This window comes from Rhinatrema bivittatum, chromosome 15 (genome assembly GCF_901001135.1).
Source record: "Rhinatrema bivittatum chromosome 15, aRhiBiv1.1, whole genome shotgun sequence".
In the NCBI taxonomy this organism is placed as follows: Eukaryota; Metazoa; Chordata; class Amphibia; order Gymnophiona; family Rhinatrematidae; genus Rhinatrema; species Rhinatrema bivittatum.
This window is the reverse complement of record NC_042629.1, coordinates 22,736,210-22,754,353: the sequence shown is the minus strand read 5'-3', so window position 1 is coordinate 22,754,353 and position 18,144 is coordinate 22,736,210. Positions and strand designations below refer to the sequence as shown.

The 18,144-nt window shown below is 47.6% G+C and overlaps 1 protein-coding gene and 1 long non-coding RNA gene across 11 annotated transcripts in view; one reads left to right on the top strand and one right to left on the bottom strand.

Moving 5' to 3' along the window:
- LOC115076467 overlaps nucleotides 1-18,144 on the bottom strand; it is a 43,362-nt gene that overhangs the window by 17,441 nt on the left and 7,777 nt on the right. The window lies entirely within an intron of this gene.
- The window catches only part of ROBO2 (roundabout guidance receptor 2), a 1,949,228-nt gene continuing 1,937,473 nt past the window's right edge, over nucleotides 6,390-18,144 (top strand). For all 10 annotated transcript variants that reach the window (XM_029577976.1, XM_029577972.1, XM_029577965.1 and 7 more), the window contains exon 1: nucleotides 6,390-6,629. The gene's annotated coding sequence lies outside the window, so the exon portion shown is untranslated. The remainder of the gene's footprint in view (nucleotides 6,630-18,144) is intronic.

The window sequence follows — 18,144 nt, the reverse complement described above, 5'->3', positions numbered from 1 at the left end:
AAGAACCCCGGAACTCATAAGGATGGGTTTGGTAATCTGAGATATTCGAATGCCCAGAGGCTGTCCGGATACAGAGGTAACCGAAAGAGGAATGGGTAACGACTCCACAGGAATTTGATGACTCTTTACCAGGCTCTCCTCTATGAAATTGCCGGCCGCCCCTGAGTCTATGAAAGCCTGGAATGTAATAGGTTCCTGTTTAATGGCGATGGTTACTGGAATCAGTAGCTGGGGAGAGGGGATAGTGGGACCCAGGGAGGCCTCTCCTACCCGACCTAGGTCCGAGAGTTTCCCGATTTGTTGGGACATTTGTTAACGAAATGACCTGCCCCGGCACAGTACATACATAGATTTCTCAGTCTTCGCCGTTGATGTTCCTCCGGAGGTAATCGGAATCTGTCAATCTGCATGGGTTCATCGGTGTCAACGGGCTCCTCAGACGGCCGTGGAATGACAATAGGTTGTTGAAAGGTTGGAGCCAACCGAAATGTTCTACGGTTGGCCGAACGTTCTCGTGCTCTTTCTTGAAACCGTAAATCCAAACGGATGGCTAAGTGGATAAGTTCCTCCAGAGATTCCGGGGGATCCCTACCCGCCAATTCATCCTTTATACTTTCCAACAATCCTTGTCGAAAGATAGCGGTGAGACTGTCCTCTCCCCAAGCGAGCTCTGCTGCCAAGGTCCAAAATTGAATAGCATATTCACCCACTGAGCGAGAGCCTTGTTTGATCTGTAGTAAATCATTGGCCGCTGAAGTCGATCGTCCTTGTTCATCGAAAATGAGATGAAATTCTTTCAAAATCTGTCCAGATTGTTAAGGATGGGGTCATCTCTCTTCCATAAAGGCGAGGCACAAGCCAGAGCTGAACCCTCCAGTAAAGATAAGATGAAGGTAACTTTAGTCTTATCTGAGGGGAACGAAGATGGCTGAAGTGAAAAGTGCATTCGACACTGATTAATGAAGCCTCGACACTGTGCAGAAGTTCCATTGAAATGCGGTGGAGGAGGTAGACGTATAGGGTTAGGTGAAGCATTGACGGAGGCTACTGAAGTTGCAGGTGTATGTGCAATGGCATCCATGGGGGCGACTAGCCAGTCTAGGACTCCAGTAACTTGATCGAGAACCCCCTGCTGTTGTTGTAGCCGGGACGCCAAACCGGGAATAGCCTGAAGTGCGGTCAAATCAACTGGTTCCATGGATTCATCCAACTTACGGGTATACGTGGAACCAAGACAGGTGACCGCTTACCTTGTCTCGAGAGACGCAGCGGATGTCAATCAGGAGTCAGCCAGCAGACAGGGTGGTCCAATAAGCAGTCCAAATCTGTGTAAACAGCAGATTACAATATCCAAGAGACAATCCGGGTCAAGGCTAGCAGCAGGCAACGATAATCCAAAGGTAGTTCAGGTCAGGGCAGGCAGCAGGCAACGATAATCCAAAGTCAGCCCAGGTCAGGGCAGGCAGCAGGCAACGATAATCCAAAGGCAGACCAGGTCAGGCGACAGCAAGCAACAGGAATCACAGCAAGCAGCAAACCAGAACTACTTGTGGCCGAAGCAGCGAAGAGAGGAAAGACTATTTAAATATCCAAGCCTTCCCGCGCAGAACAAGACCTCTGTTGGCGTCTGACGTCACAAGGGGGCGTGGCCTCTTCCCAATTCGTGCGGAGCCGCGCCAAGGAGGAAGTCAGTCCCGGGGAGGAACACCGGCGCTTGGGAGCTCTCTTGCAGGTAACACTGGGGAACCTACTGCATGACAATGCAAGGCAATGCCACTAAGCCACCAGGAAAATCCTGCTGTCGCATCACATTAACATGCTTCACCCACTGTTTACATTTAGGGGGAACAGGTGTCAGTAGCTCATCTCAGTGCAAAGACCAGGGGTACTTTTGTACCACTGTAAATGTTCAGCAGGTTAGGAAGCTGGCATAGACAGTGCCCATTACTCTGACTCAATTAGCCTTGACTATTGTAATCTGCCTCGAGGCCACCTGCGGTAAAAAATATGAATATTAAAATCTCTAAACATTTTAAAAACTGCCCTTGAATGCATGGAGGCCTAAACAACACCAGAAGATAGTCCTTTGGTGCTAGCTCTCATGCTGGGACAAAGACCAGACTACTTTTCCCTAGCATTAGTGCTTTTTTTTTTGCAAGATTTATTTATTTTATTTATTTATTTACGATTTTTATATACCGATGTTCATTTCAAAAAGAGATATCACATCGGTTTACAATAAGGTACAATAGGTAATTCACTATCCCCTAAAAGGGCTTACAATCTAAAATTTTTGTACCTGAGGCTAAGAGATTACAAAAATAAAACCATCAAAATCAAAATTCTTAACAATTAAGCAAAAGGTATAACAAGGAGCATATTAAAGAAATAACACAAAGGCTTGCATGAAGGGGTGCTTGCTTGGTGCCTTTCAAACTGCCCGGCTCTGTTTGCGATGATGTCAGGGGAGGGGGTGGGTCTCAGAATCATGGCTTTCCCCACAGAACCTAACAAATGCCATACTGGGTCAGACCGAGGGTCCATCAAGCCCAGTATCCTGTTTCCAACAGTGGCCAATCCAAGTCACAAGTACCTGGTTGCTCCCCTTACTGTTTTAGTCCATACTTTGGTAGTGTCCAATTATATGTTCTACCTTTCAATGCCAGTGGTAAGCAATGGCTTTAGAATGAGAATCACTGGCCATGGGGCGAGTGGAGGCAGAAGGAGGAAACACTAACAGTTTCTGCCCAGGACACTTTCACTGGAAGATGAGGAGTGCGTCACCTCTGCCCTAGGCACAGGAGAGTGGCGCACCTGCAACAAAACTACTCCCTTTTGGAGATTCTAAAATCTGGAGACGATCGGCATCCATGCATTGTCAAAATGCCTTTTAGGATAGGGTTCCATCATGCATTTTAATCAATCTTGAATTCTGCTACAGATATTCAATGCACATCATGGGCAAGCAACAATTTGTCGACAGCATGGAGTGGAGTCATCCCCCTGGAAAGTGACTTGTTGCTATATCCATTTATGCAGTATCACCAGAAGATATCAGAAGATTACTATGACAACTGAGGGAAAACTGGGGCTCCTTTAAAAAGTGTTCTGATAATTGTGAGCAAAATATGCATTTCGCACATAGGATGCCATTGAGATATTTAGGTTTTTTTCAGCTTTGGAAAAAAATCTAATTAAGAATTTCATTAGTAATTCTAATTTAGTGTAGGGCTTTAGGTAATCAGCATCTGTATGGTATCTTTGCTATAGAGCAAAACTGTCCTAATGTGGTGGAACTACTGTAGTTTCTATGTTGAGAACAGACATGGGAAAGATTATAAAATGAGAAGATTCCACTTAGGTAAAGGGGAAATAGCGATGTCTTTAGCTCCCTAAAATGGTTTTAGGGTAGCCGTAGGGACTAATAGATCGTATCCAGGATGGCCTCTGCTGCTGACTTGCTAGTTGGAGCTGTCCATGGTGGCTTCATTTTTCAGACAATGCTGGTACCCAATCACGGGGAAAGGGATTTTTTTTTTGGGGGGGGGGGGGGGGGGGTTTAAACACCTTTATCCTGTTCTCTGCAGTCTCAGCTGCTTTTCTCTTCCCATGCAGCACGCCCTTCAGCCAATAAGAGGTACCAGTACCACAAGGACCAGAGAGCACATCCTCGAAGGAGCACCCTTGGTTGGCCAGCAGTAATGGGAGACGTCTGACATCCGTGCCACTCTCACTAGGCCTAACTGGTTACCATGGGGGTTGGATCTGAACCCGAATCCCTGGCACCACAGCCTGTTAGCCAGTGCTGGACCGATAGGGCTACTTTTTAAATATTTAAAAATATCAGAGTTCCATTATATGGTTGGGTGATAAATGAAAGACATAAGAAAAAGAAAATAGATTAGCTATCATCTGATCTTTTCCTAGAAAACGGATTTTAGATTGCACTTACTTAATATTAAAGCAATGAGATGCAATGCTCTGCTGGTTTTAGTATTTCTCCTGCTTGTCAGGCAAATAAAATCTAGGCGGCATGTTACCACAATAAACCTTCCCATATAAACTCCAGGCTGAAACAAATGACCACTAACATGCTCCTATTCTTTTATAATACTTCTTGACTTAACGTGATGGACGGCTGCCAGTTCTGGTGGAGGGGACTTCGTTTCTCCTTCCAGCTATCAGGTTACCCCCTCCCCCCCCCCATGTGCTGGGCTTTAGGACGACGCCACAGCCCCGGGTCCCTTCTCGGGGTTGCCATTCACGACCTGGGCGCATTTGTCCTGCTATCTCTAAGTTTCTGGCATTGGCACGGAATGGAAAAAAGCTTTTAGTGACTGCGTCTGGGAGGGGAGGGGAGGGCTGGGCGCGCTCAGGAAGCAGCAGGCACAGGAGAGAGAGAGAGAGCGAGAGAGATGGCACCGGACACCGGGCACGGGGAGCAGGCGTGAGGAGGCTGCACGTCCGGACTCAGGTACGCCTTCTCCCGAAAGGGGGGCTTCCTTCTACTGAACTGGGGCCGCTGTATATGGGGGGGGGGGGGGGGCATTGTCTCGTTTATATAAACCTAATAACTGCTCTTTCGAGTCTTTCTAATCGGACAAAGCTGGCTCCCTTCAGTATAACCTGGCACCCGGTGAGCGGACCCCCACCCCCCCCGAGCAGGGGGGCCAGGTGAGTCCCGGGCTTCCACGCCCCCTCCTCCTCCTCGGAGTGCTAAAGAGATCTGCGGAGCACCTTGGGGATGGGGACGCCGCGGATTTGCATTCCCCTCAGCTTTACGAGAAGGCGTTTTCACGTGGCAGTTAAGTCTTTATTTTATTTCTTTATTATTTGAGAGAGAGGATTTCTGGGTCCATCTGGTGCTGAAGTGCCTAAGTTGTAACTGACAGCACGTGAGGATCCGACCAGCCCTCCAGAGACGCATTTGGCTCGTTACAGAACAAGTTTGGGGTGGGTATACAGGCTAAGCAACTGTTTGAAGTGGGATAGGGGGGGATCGTACTGATTACTGCTCTTCCGGGATGCTTATGCCAGCTGAAAGCGGAGTCTGGTGGGATGGTAATGACGGCTATTTAAAAGTGCGAGGATGCAAGCCTTAAAATGTAAGTAAACGGTGCTTCCAGTGCCCGTAAAGGAGGTCGCAGCTTCAAGCTCAGATCTCGTGTGTACTGGGCTCTGGTTATTTCGGGAGTTAATTGGAGGACAAATGAGCCAAATGGTATTAGGGCTGGTTCGGTGGTAGGGCACCCGGCCGCCTACAAAAGTTTGCATCATGCAAGGGCGCATATTTGCAAACAGCCCAAATACACTTACCTCCATGTAAGTACGTGAGTCTACATCCTACACACACTCATCTGCAAACGCATGCACTCAAGCATGCCTTTAATACAGACGCATGCAGCTTCACCGACATCCATCTGCATGGACATGCCTAGGTTTGGCTCCGGCGGTGCAACAGCCATTCTTCATCTCCCTCAGCCCCACCAGCTTTCTCCCCAGTTCTGCTCGTTCCTAGCCCCTCCTTTAATCATACGGAGCAATCATCGGCTGGCAAGCCCCCAGTCAGGGACCGGGGCCAACGATGTGCACATTTTGCAGATGTTTTGGGGAAGAACATTGCCTCACACACTTGACCTGAGCCACAGATAAAATACAAGCACTAGGAACCACACCCAATCTTGTTGATTGAAGTTAGAAAGCAAGCAAACTCATTAGGACTCGGTCTATTCCTGCCCGCTGCTGATTACCTAAGACAAACTCCTCCATTACTGCTAGCAGCATAGAGTTAATGGCAACAAACATAAGACAGGGTTGATATGTCGTGCCCCCACCTCAAGAAATAAAGAAAGCCTACAAAGTTGAACGTGGCAAGGTTTCTGAAAAACATGTTTAGAAGGAACACCAAAAAGAGGTCAGGAACCATTGACACTCAAAACCTTGCCCTGGAAGGCAAGTGAGATGCGCATGCGCTTCGCTCGAGCTCCACTGCTAGGACTGCCGCCCCGCCCCCGCCTTGAACTCGGTCTGAAGAGGGCAGCGGCCGGGCAGCGGCCAGGCCCCCACCCCCCCCACCCCACCCCACGCAGGCAGCATTCAGAGGTGGGGCATACAGGATCTGCCCTGGGCTTGTTCCATAACTTCCCCAGTTTATGCTTGGGGCAAAGGGGGTGGAAACCCTAATACAGCGCGCGTGCAGGTCACAACCCCCCCCCCCGCGGCGTCCCCTTATCGCACCACTTGCCATTTAAACAATAGAGACTAGAAGTGCCCGGGCCTCGGTGGTCTCCTTAAAAGCTTCCAGGGCGTGGGCGTGTCGCGTGCAGAGCCTGTGGCACGTGGCTTCATTAGACACCTGTGCAGAGCGCGTGCCAGCCTTCACCGGGCGGGAAGGGGATGCTTCGTGAGGCGGTGGAGCAGGCACCCGGGTGCTTTCCTGGCTTCTGTTTTGGGGGTGCGCAGTCTGCCGCTGCTCCGCAGGGACCCGGCGAGGGATAAAGGGAGACGCATTGGGACCTATTTTAGGGGTTCGCCCCATTAGTGCTGAGGTCAAGGGTCCGGTATGAGACGGGGAAGACGCTGATGTACAAACGGAATAAAGGTGGCCGTGTCTAATGTGTTTCTCACTGGTAGGTTTGCAGTTGCCTTATTTCGATAATAAAGGGTTTTTTTGTTTTTGTTTTTTTTTGCTGCTTCCATCTGTACAGCTACCCTGCTGCACTGGGCGGGGACCTAACAGAAATAAAGCGCTTCTCTTTTTGAACTAGTGCAGTGTGTAGCTTTGTTCTATCAGAGAACACCTTGTTACTAACTGGGCTATATCTAAAATTTTGTTTGCAGTGGTATTACCAGAGGTGAACGGCAGCAAAACCAGCCTGGGGTATTTTTTCCCCAAACTGGCACAAAAGGTATCAGACTCCCCTATTCACTTTCCCTGCAGTGTGTGTTTCATTAGTTCCAAAAAGCACACTGGACTGACCCTTCATAGGAATATCAAGTGACCTGGTGAAATGGTGTAAACAAAAAAATCTCCAACATGAATGGCACATTTTTCCTAAATAACCTAGTAGAACACACCCTAAACCAGAGGAGAGCTAAGGGAGCTGTGTGCCCTCTTCCTTCCATACAATTGGATGCTATCCACCCTCAAGTCCTAGTTAAATCTCATATAGCTTAGATTCATGGGCTGGTATTAGTCTCTTGCCAACCACTCAGCTTTTGAACCAGTTGCCAAGTAATGTGACAACCACACCAGCAGTGTCAAACACACAGTCTTACACAAACACACTAATACACTCGCTCTGTGTAAGGATGTCTGTCAGTGAGAGAGACCCCTCTGAAGCACACATTCTATCATATGCTCTGAGTGCCCTGCTCCAGTACTGCCACATGATTATCTAAAAAGCTTTTGCTTGCTGCAAGCCCTTCCCCACCCTGCAGGTGCACTCACCCTTTCCCATTCCCACCCTCTCTCCAGGAGACTCACTGTTCCCTGTACGTACCAGGATCATTCCAGACTGTGGGTTATGTTCCCTGTCCAGCAGATGGAGTTAGAACCAAAAATTCCCAGGGGAGGACCTATATAGCCACGCCTCCCTCGCCTCAATCCTCAGTATAGTTCTAACTCCAGCAGATTGAGCAGGGGACACTATGGTCCCCAGCACTTTTCTAGTTTTATTTTCTCTTTGAGGAATCAATTAAATAATATTAGATAAAGGTTTTTCTTCTAAGGGATAGGTTCTGTAGTGTTCTGACAGGACCACTCCGTTCAAAGAGAGACACTGTTTTCCAGTCAGGAACTTGCTGACAGGCTGTGTTTTTTGCCTGTCACTTTATTTCTCTCTTCCTATCTCTTTGTTTTTTCCTCTTCCTTGCATGGCTAGAGTGTGGTAAGTGTTATTTTTATTTCATTTACAGTTATTGGTAGGAACAGGAATTTATGAGGGGTGAAAGTCTGTAGTGCCGACCGCTCCCCCTAGCCCCGGAGTTTTCCTTTTCCCCTCCTCCCTTTCAGGGAGTGATTGGAGTTCCCGCCCTGCAGCTCTGCGACGACCCATTCCCCGGAGCTGCTCACCGTCGGGACGGCGTTTTTCCCCGACGGTCTCTTGGGGATGGTGAGGGGTCCGGAGGCCGAAGAAATTTATTAATTCGCCGCTTCAGTTGTTGCCGCGCGCCGCAGCCGCCCCTCCCCCTCCCTCCCGCCGCGATGCAAAAATCGCCGAACGACTCCGGAGCTCGGCACGGGCTTCAGCAGACCTCAGAGGGATTTTCTTCAGCATTTCCTGAGGGGGAGAATGGCTTACCTGGTAAGCAGCTTGGAGGAGAGTCGGACCGCGCTGGCAGGAAGCGGCATGCCCCGTTTCCCCTCAGCGCGGGAACGGCGGCCATTTTCTCAGCTGACTTGGAGGCAGCTCTCTCTGAGGAGGACGTCGACGCTCCTCTCCAGGTTTCCTCTAACAGTATGGAGTTTCGGAGTGCAACAGACCAGGGCAGGCAAGGGGACAACGTCTCGGGGGGCCCCTCATCAGCACTTCCCGCTTTTTCGCCAGAATTCAGGGATCCGAATCTTGGAATTTGGGGTCCCCCTCCCCCCAAACTGGCCTGCTTGACACAGCTTTCGATGGCAGACCCTCCCTTAGGGAGGGCTTCTTTGCCCACAGGGGGTGCGGGGTCCACTCAGCGCCCCCCCCCCGTGGTTCCTTTACCGCTGCAACAACCGTCGGGGGATCCATGGCAAGATCCAGATGCGGATGATCCCTCCCTGGTGGCCCAGGTAGAAGGTGGCGACCCGAGGGTCCTCCATATTTTTCAAGCAGCGGAATTGGATGATCTCATCCCCCACATCCTCCAGGAAATGGACATTGACCCTCCTCCGGATCCTGTGGCTCAGGATCCGAAGATTAAGAAAGGGGATCCTCTCCTAGCGGGCTTACGACCTCTAGCGAAAGCTTTTCCCACGCATCACAACATCTTGCAATTGATTTCAAGGGAGTGGGATACTCCTGAGGCCAATCTTCGAGTCGGTCGAGCCATGGAAAAGTTATACCCTCTCCCCACTGATTTCTTGGAGATTCTTAAGGTTCCTGCTGTTGATTCAGCGGTATCCGCGGTCACGAAACATACTACCATCCCGGTCACGGGTGGGACGGCGTTGAAGGATGTCCAGGATCGCAAGCTCGAGGTTTACCTCAAGCGTATCTTCGAAGTCTCAGCGTTGGGGATGAGGGCTGCTATCTGCAGTTCCCTAGCACAGCGAGCAGCTATGCGTTGGGTACAACAGCTTCTCACTTCCCAATCTTTGCCACAGGCAGAGACTATTCAGGCTGATAGACTTGAAGCGGTGGTTGCCTATGGAGCTGATGCTTTTTATGATCTGTTAAGGGTCCTCGCTCGTTCCATGGTGGCGGCGGTGTCCGCTCGTCGTCTTTTGTGGCTACGCAACTGGGCAGCAGATGCTTCGTCTAAGACGCGCCTGAGTTCTCTTCCTTTCAAGGGTAGGTGCCTATTTGGGGAAGATTTGGATCAGATCATCAAATCTCTTAATGAGAATGCGGTGCACAAGCTACCAGAAGATCGTCCACGTTCTTCTAAATCTTTTTATTCCTCCAGAAATAGGTACCGGAATCAACGGAGGTCGCGTCCTACTAGACAGCAGACACCTCGGGCTCCTTCTACACGATCACACACCTGGAACCGGTCCTTTCGAGGGCGCCGCCACGGTAAGGATACTCAAGGGGCAGGTCCTTCCTCGAAGGCTTCACAATGATGCCAGAAGGACCCAAGAGGGGATCCCCCACCTGGGGGGTCGCCTTACTCTCTTTTACAAGGAGTGGGCCCAAATTACGTCGGATCAATGGGTGCTGGACATCTTAAGACAAGGCTACGTATTAGATTTTGTACACGAACCCCAAGATCGTTTTCTGTTTTCTCCTTGCGGTTCCCGTCTCAAACAATTAGCAGTCCGACAGACTCTCGATCGACTGCTACAGCTGGGGGCGATAGTACCGGTAGTGGCCTCCGAACTGGGAAAAGGTCATTATTCAATCTACTTCGTGGTTCCCAAGAAAGAGGGCACTCTTCGACCTATCCTAGATCTCAAGACGGTCAACAAGTGTCTCAGAGTTCCTCGTTTTCGTATGGAAACGCTCCGTTCAGTGTTAGCAGCCGTGCATCCGGGAGAATTCTTGGCCTCTTTGGACCTTACAGAGGCATACCTTCACATCCCGATCCATCACCATCATCAGCGCTTCTTACGCTTCAAGATTTTGGGACAGCATTTTCAGTTTCGTGCTCTCCCTTTTGGTCTGGCGACGGCTCCGCGTGTCTTCACCAAGATCATGGTAGTGGTGGCGGCGGCGCTCCGCAAGGAGGGTATCCTTGTACATCCCTATCTAGACGACTGGCTCATTCGGGCGAAGTCGAGGACGCAGGGTTACCGTGCTGTAGACAGGGTAGTACAGCTTCTTCAGTCTCTGGGATGGATCGTCAATTTCTCAAAGAGCAAACTGATACCGACCCAATCACTGGATTTTCTGGGAGCACACTTAGACACCAGCTGAGCCAAGGTATTTCTGCACCCAGACAGAGCTCGGGCTCTGCGTGCTCAGGTAACACGGTTCATGGCACTAGTTGCTCCCACGGCGTGGGATTATCTCCAGGTACTGGGAACCATGGCCTCAACAATCGTTTTGGTTCCGTGGGCCTTCGCTCATCTCAGGCCTCTCCAGAGGTCTCTGCTTTCACGATGGAACCCAGTGTCGAGAGATTTTCAAGCAGTACTGCCCATCCCGGATGTTGTCTTGCTCAGCTTACAGTGGTGGCTGGACCCTCAACAATTAGCTCAGGGAGTGTCTCTACAGAACCTGGATTGGGTGGTTGTCACCACGGATGCCAGTCTCACCGGCTGGGGGGGCGGTCTGTCAGGACAGGTCTCTCCAAGGCCGATGGACGATGGAACAGTCCACTTGGCCCATCAATCGGCTGGAGACCAGAGCAGTCCGTCTAGCGCTGCAGGGGTTCTACCCACTGGTACGCAGTCGAGCGGTTCGGATTCTTTTGGACAATGCAACCACAGTGGCGGACATCAATCGCCAGGGGGGCACCAGAAGCCATCTAGTCTCGTTGGAGACTGAGTTGATGACATGGGCGGAGCTACACTTACAGCGGCTAGCGGCTTCGCACATAGCGGGCGTGGACAACGTTCAGGCAGATTTTCTCAGTCGACAACTCCTGGATCCTGGAGAGTGGGAACTCTCGGAAGACGCAATGCGAAGGATAGTACAGCGTTGGGGGAGACCTCATGTGGATCTAATGGCAACCATGACAAATGCAAAGGTCGCCCGGTTCTTCAGCCGCAGGCGAGAGCGCGGCGCGGAAGGAGTCGACGCGCTGGTTCTTCCCTGGCCTCGACAGTGTCTCCTGTATGTCTTTCCTCCGTGGCCTCTAGTGGGCAAGGTTATCCGACGGATAGAGACGCATCAAGGTCCGGTGATCCTAGTTGCACCAGAGTGGCCTCGTTGACCATGGTTTGCAGATCTTCTCAATCTGGCAGTAGACGGCCCTCTTCGGCTCAGTCATCTGCCACGTCTTCTTCGCCAAGAACCAATATTTTTCAAGGAGGCAGATCGCTTCTGTCTTGTGGCTTGGCTTTTGAGAGGCGTCAATTGAGACGGCGCGGATATCCAGAATCTGTCATCTCCACGCTCCTGAAAGCTAGGAAGACATCCACGTCGGTTACTTATGTCAGAGTATGGAAGGTTTTTGAGGAATGGTGCGAGTCAAAATTGATTCTACCAACACAGGCCTCGGTGACACATGTGCTTTCCTTCCTACAGGCTGGTCTGGATTTGGGCCTTGCCTATAATTCTCTTCGTGTGCAGGTGGCGGCATTGGGAGCCTACCTACGTAGTAATGACAGGGAGCTTCGGCCTCAAATCCAGATATCCTACATTTTCTAAAGGGGGTAAAACACTTGAAGCCTCCAATTAGACCACCTTGTCCTTCTTGGAATCTCAATTTGGTACTCCGGGCTCTATGTGCACCGCCTTTTGAGCCTCTGACTTCGGCCACACTCAAGGATGTCACCCTTAAGACCATCTTCCTGGTGGCGATCAGCTCAGCACGTCGGATCTCTGAACTACAAGCTCTATCATGTAGGGAGCCATACCTTCGTTTCACGCCAGGGGGAGTATCCCTGCGGACAGTTCCATCTTTTCTGCCGAAGGTGGTCTCGACTTTCCATCTCAACCAATCGATAGAGCTTCCGTCATTTTTATCCTCTGATTCTTCTGACCTACGTCGGTTGGATGTCCGACGTTCTTTGATACATTATTTGGAGGTCACTAATGAATTTCGACTCTCCGATCATTTGGTTGTCCTTTGGTCGGGACCCAGGAAGGGTTGCATGGCATCCAAACAATCAATCGCTCGCTGGCTGAAAGGAGCGATTATAGCCGCATACATCGGAGTGGGTAAGTCTCCACCTTTAGCTGTTAAGGCACGTTCTCTCCGCGCTCAAGCGACGTCGTGGGCGGAAAGTTCTGCAGTTTCTTCTCAGGAAATCTGTAGGGCGGCCACATGGAAGTCTCTCCACACTTTCGCAAGACATTATCGTCTAGACATTCGCGCGCCGTCTCACGGTCAGCTTGGAGACAGGGTCATACGGGCAGGGCTGTCCGCGACCCACCCATGATGGGGAAGCTTTGGTACATCCCACAGTCTGGAATGATCCTGGTACGTACAGGGAAAAGAAAATTATTCCTTACCTGCTAATTTTCGTTCCTGTAGTACCATGGATCATTCCAGACCCCTCCCTGGTTTTGGGGGTTCTTTGTGGGCCATCCCTGTTTTCCTGTCTTCACAATATTTTCACTCTGTATCTCTAGTTATTGCGAGCTGTGTCTTTGAACACAGTGCTGTTTGCAAGTTCTCAGTTACAGTTTGAGTACAAGTTAGTTGCTGTCACTTACAGCTGTTATTTTTGAGATTAATTGATTCCTCTGGTTCTGTCTCTTCTCGTCTTGGCTTTGCTAGTCCAGTTACTGAGGATTGAGGTGAGGGAGGCGTGGCTATATAGGTCCTCCCCTGGGAATTTTTGGTTCTAACTCCATCTGCTGGACAGGGAACATAACCCACAGTCTGGAATGATCCATGGTACTACAGGAACGAAAATTAGCAGGTAAGGAATAATTTTCTTTTTCCATAGCCAACTGACCCTTTAAAGAGGGAAGCCCAGCCTATATTTTTTTATTTATTTATTTATTTATTTATTTCCCCATCCCTTTTTGTCCAGTGCATTCCCATTGGCTGAGTGCTAGAGTCTGCTTTTATAGTTCCCCAGGCTCTGCACTGCCCTATCAATACACCTGATATTAAGATAACAGAACAAGTCAAGCTGTTATAGATCCCTACATAAAGTATAATCTAGCAGAATACCTCACATGCAGAACCACAGACCCTCAGCAAATACGGAATAAAGAGACAAAGTAACTAGAAACATGCAAAAAAAAAAAAATCCCAAAAAACTGAATTGGAAACTATGAGGCAGACTCCATATGCAGTGCAATGACAATCACCATTCCTCATTAAACATCAAAATCAAGATATATAAACCAATCAATAGTAAAATCATATTCATAAAAATATTTCAAAGCAGCTGATGAATAGAACATTGGATGATTAAAAATATATAACTTAAACAATTTTCTAATAAAAATATTTCAAAACAGATGCATCAAACACCCAATAATTAAAACTAAGGCAAAAAAATCCCTTGCTGGGAACTTTAGATTCCAGTCAACCTGAGATTGGAAAGGATTAGGCAGGGATAGGAGGTATGCACAAACTCATATATACACTCACTTTGTAACATAAGCTCATTCTTACACAAACTCCCTTATGTTCTCTCACATACATGCTGACTGGCTCACACACATGCTCACCTTTTTTAAAAAGTTCTCTTGCTCACCCAATGCTCATTGGTGTGCTTGTTCTCTCTAACATGTTTACTGGCTCACTCACTCTTGCTCACACACATGCTCTAGCAAACACAGCAAGCCTGACTATTATGCAGTGCAATAATGGAAAAACAGAATTATTCCTCATAAAACATTAAGCAATAAAGTCGAGACATAAAACAATAAAACCATACTAAAAAACTGTCAAGCAGGCAATAGCCAATGAACATCCAGTAATTAACACAAGTCTTTTCGAACTGCCATGATGGCTTATCCAGAACAGTATATATATATATGAAATATCTAATATTTCCCAAACACTAGACAGCAGAGATGAAATAACTTAAATTTAAAATAGGATTAAAAGTTTCCAACTCTCCATACCTGGGATCTTTAGATTTCCCATCACCCACGGATTGTTGTGGATTGGGGAGGGGGCCTCAATCTTTACCTCTGTCCCAAACAGACATGCTGTCACACAAGCCCACTCACATATACACTGTCACATACAAAAGGCTCTCATGCAGTCTCAGGCTATCATAGGCACATGTACTCACTTCACACACATGCGGTCTCTTACACACACACACACGCGGTCTCTTACACAAGCATTCACACAGCTTTCAGGCCTCCCCTTTTCTTCTGCCCTTTGTCCGCTGTGGGACGGCAGCGCTGCTCAATGCTGGAAGGGAGGTGGCCACTGCTACCCACAGCTCCTGCAACGGGGAGGGCCTGGGCTGTGGCTGCATAGGCCTCTCTTCAGGCCACAGAAGGATGGGTGCACAGGACCTCTCTTCAGGCTGTGACAGGATGGGTTTTTCCATGGCCTCGCAGGTTTCTTTGGGCCAGAAAGCTGGAAAAAAAAGCATGTGATCGGAGTGACTGGCCCTCTGGGGATGCCCTATCCCCGGATAAACAAATACCCAGTGGCGAATAGGCCTATGAACGATATTTGAATAAGTCTGCACACTGGATAGTTCCTGTCCCTAAGAGCTGTCAGCTCCAAAGCTAAGTATATGATATTACTGCCTGATATCTTTGGAATATAACCAAAAGTTTTGTGTGTTTGCATTGTGGTGATGCAAGAGGATTGCTCAGGCTGTTGCACTGAAGGGCAGGTAGGATAGAGTATTGATTTTGAATCTTGGTGCAGAAAGCAGATTAAAAAAAATATATATATATATGCATTTACCTCACTTTGTTTACTCCTACAAAATCCCTATAGCTCCATGTAAGCTAAAATTAGAGTAGCTAATAGCAACTGTTTAACTTATTCCCACCCTAACCCTCTACCCAAACATCCCAGGGTTTGTTCTAATATAGTCTGACTTGAATGGTAACAAATTTGCTAATTTGGTAAGCCTTTAGGTGTTCTCTATCAAATAGAATGAGCAAAATGAGGACTATCCAATGTATCAATTGTGGAGCCTTTATCTTGAGGGAGATCTGGGAACTTAGGGCTTGTCACAACAAACAAACTGGGAGTCAGTAGATAACCACAGAAATAATCTAATAACAAAAATTGTGGAAATCGCAATATTATAAATATTAGCCTAAGAAGGTGTCAGCAAGCCTCGGTCGTGTATTAGGAAGGCTTACCTTCGTGCAAAATACTCTCATCGGGATTACCTTTTCCTTCCACGTACAGTAGATGATTCTGAACGTCAGACTTGCATTTTACCCTATTCCTCTGCTGCTCCAAAAATTCGAGAGTCTATTTTGAAATATTGGCATGTATTACAAGTACATGAGATTTTCAATCTACCACCACGTATCACTTTCTCTCGTGCTGCAAATTTGAGAAATCTGTTAGTAAAATCTGACAGTTCTGTGACGTCAGTTCCACCTAGTCATACCTCTGGATCACATCACCCATGCCACTTGTTCTGTATGCCAATCATCGATGTCTGTTCAAGATCAATTACTGTTACCTTCAGGATATAAAATTTTTTTAAAACATGACACTACTTGCGATTCTTCGATGGTGGTCTATTTGATCCAATGTCCGTGCTCATTACTCTACTTTGGGAAAACTAAGCGTCTTTTAAAGACCAGAATGATAGAACACCGTTCTAACATCAAAAACAATCGAGAAGACGAACCGCTGGTTTTGCCCTGTCAAGAACATAAACATACTTTTGCTGATCTACGTTTCTGTGCTATAGATCATATATTACCACATTGGCGCGGGGGAGACCGACATCGCCTTTTACTGCAAGCTGAACAGCGCTGGATATATAGACTCAACACTGTGTTTCCAATTGGGTTAAATAATGAATTAGAACTGCATGCTTTTCTGGGGTGATTATGCTCTTTAAATGATTTTTCATTGTTCAATTCATGATATCTCAACCACACTTGACCTAGGTCACTGACGTCAGAATTCAGGTGAATTTAAAGAGTCCTGAACCTCGGTTTCAGTTCCTCCAAACCCCTTTTGACAAGATGGCTGAGACGTGAAGTCCATTTTGAACGGTAGCCTTGCTTCTACTAAGATAAGTACTATTTTTTTCCTCTTTCGATATATAAATTAATTATTATATGGTTATTGTAGGTAACTGACTCTTGCTAAAACATCTTTTGATGTGCCCCTGACGAAGCTTAGCAAGCGAAACACCGGCCCGTGTAGGGCAATAAGAATGAGCTGTCCGATAAGAGTCTGATATACTTTGAATTCCATGGAGGACAATTTTAACTAAAAAGAAAAAAGTTCTATAAAAATAATTTTTGTAGTATTAAAGCATTAAAAACTGATGAAGGTGGATGATTGAGTAGACCGGTTAGTGTCTGCTATAAAGACATATACCGTCAGGCTTGCTGACACCTTCTTAGGCTAATATTTATAATATTGCGATTTCCACAATTTTTGTTATTAACTTAGGGCTTGTCCCATTTGTTCGGAACTCTCTGCCCTGAAAAATGAGTTGGCTCACCTTAAGGCTGAATTAGAAACCACCAAAAATAAATCCTCACCCACTTTACACAATTCAGCAATTGTATCCGCCGTTACCACAGAAAATTTAATATCCCAGAAAAAAAGTGGTTTTCAGCGGGCTCAGGTAGGATAAGACCTGTGACCCAAAGACACCCATTCTTCACAATTGTGCAGCCCACATGTCCTTCCTCCGCACTTCCTCAGAGTGTACAGGAAGACAAGAACATATGGATTACAGTGGGCTCTGGTAGAATAAGACCTGTGAGGCAGAGACACTCAAGTGACAAGTACAAAATGCCTTGTCTTAAATAATGAAGAAGCTCTCGTAATGGAGATTGAAGTGGTTTCTGAAAGGCACGAAGAAACCCAATACACACAAATTAAATTATACAACCAAATAATATAAGAAAGCTCATTGTGCTGGGTGACAGAGGTACTAATATGAGAACTCTTTTCAAGGGAATCACTAGTTAAAAGCCTTCCAGGATCATCGGCTGGTAGAAATGATATTGAGATAGTCAAAGCAATCCAAAAAGCAAGAAAGGACTCTGAAGTTGATATCCATCTGGGAACCAATGACCTTGCTAGAAACGTCCAAGTGGTACAGAGAGATTGTAAATAAAATGAGAAGCTTCGGAATGATTACCAAGGTGGTGTGGATTACAAGATGGTTGACAATAGAAGACAGCGTGTGATGGTAAATGGAACCTGCTCTGAAGAGAGAACTGTGTTAAGTGGAGTGTCACAAGGATCGGTGTTGGGACTGGTCCTGTTCAGTATCTTTGTGAGCGACATTGCGGAAGGTATAGAAGGTAAAGTTTGTCTATTCTCAGATGATACTAAGATCTGCAACAGACTGGATATGCCGGAAGGAGTAGAGAGAATGAGACGTGATTGAAGCAAGCTTGAACAGTGGTTGAAGATATGGCAGTTGGGATTCAATGCCAAGAAGTGCAGAGTCATGCATTTGGGGTGTGGCAATCCAAAGGAGTTGTATGTATTGGGGGTTGAAGGGCTGTTGTGCATGGAGCAAGAAAGGGACTTTGGGGTGATAGTGTCTAGTGATCTAAAGACCGCGAAGCAATGTGACAAGGCAAGAGCTAAAGCCAGAAGAATGCTGGGCTGTATAGAGAGGAATAATCAGTAAGAAAGGAGGTGATAATCCCCTTGTACAGGTCTTTGGTGAGGCCTCATCTGGAGTATTGTGTTCAGTTTTGGAGACAGTATCTCAAGGTGACAAAAATGGTGGGGTTT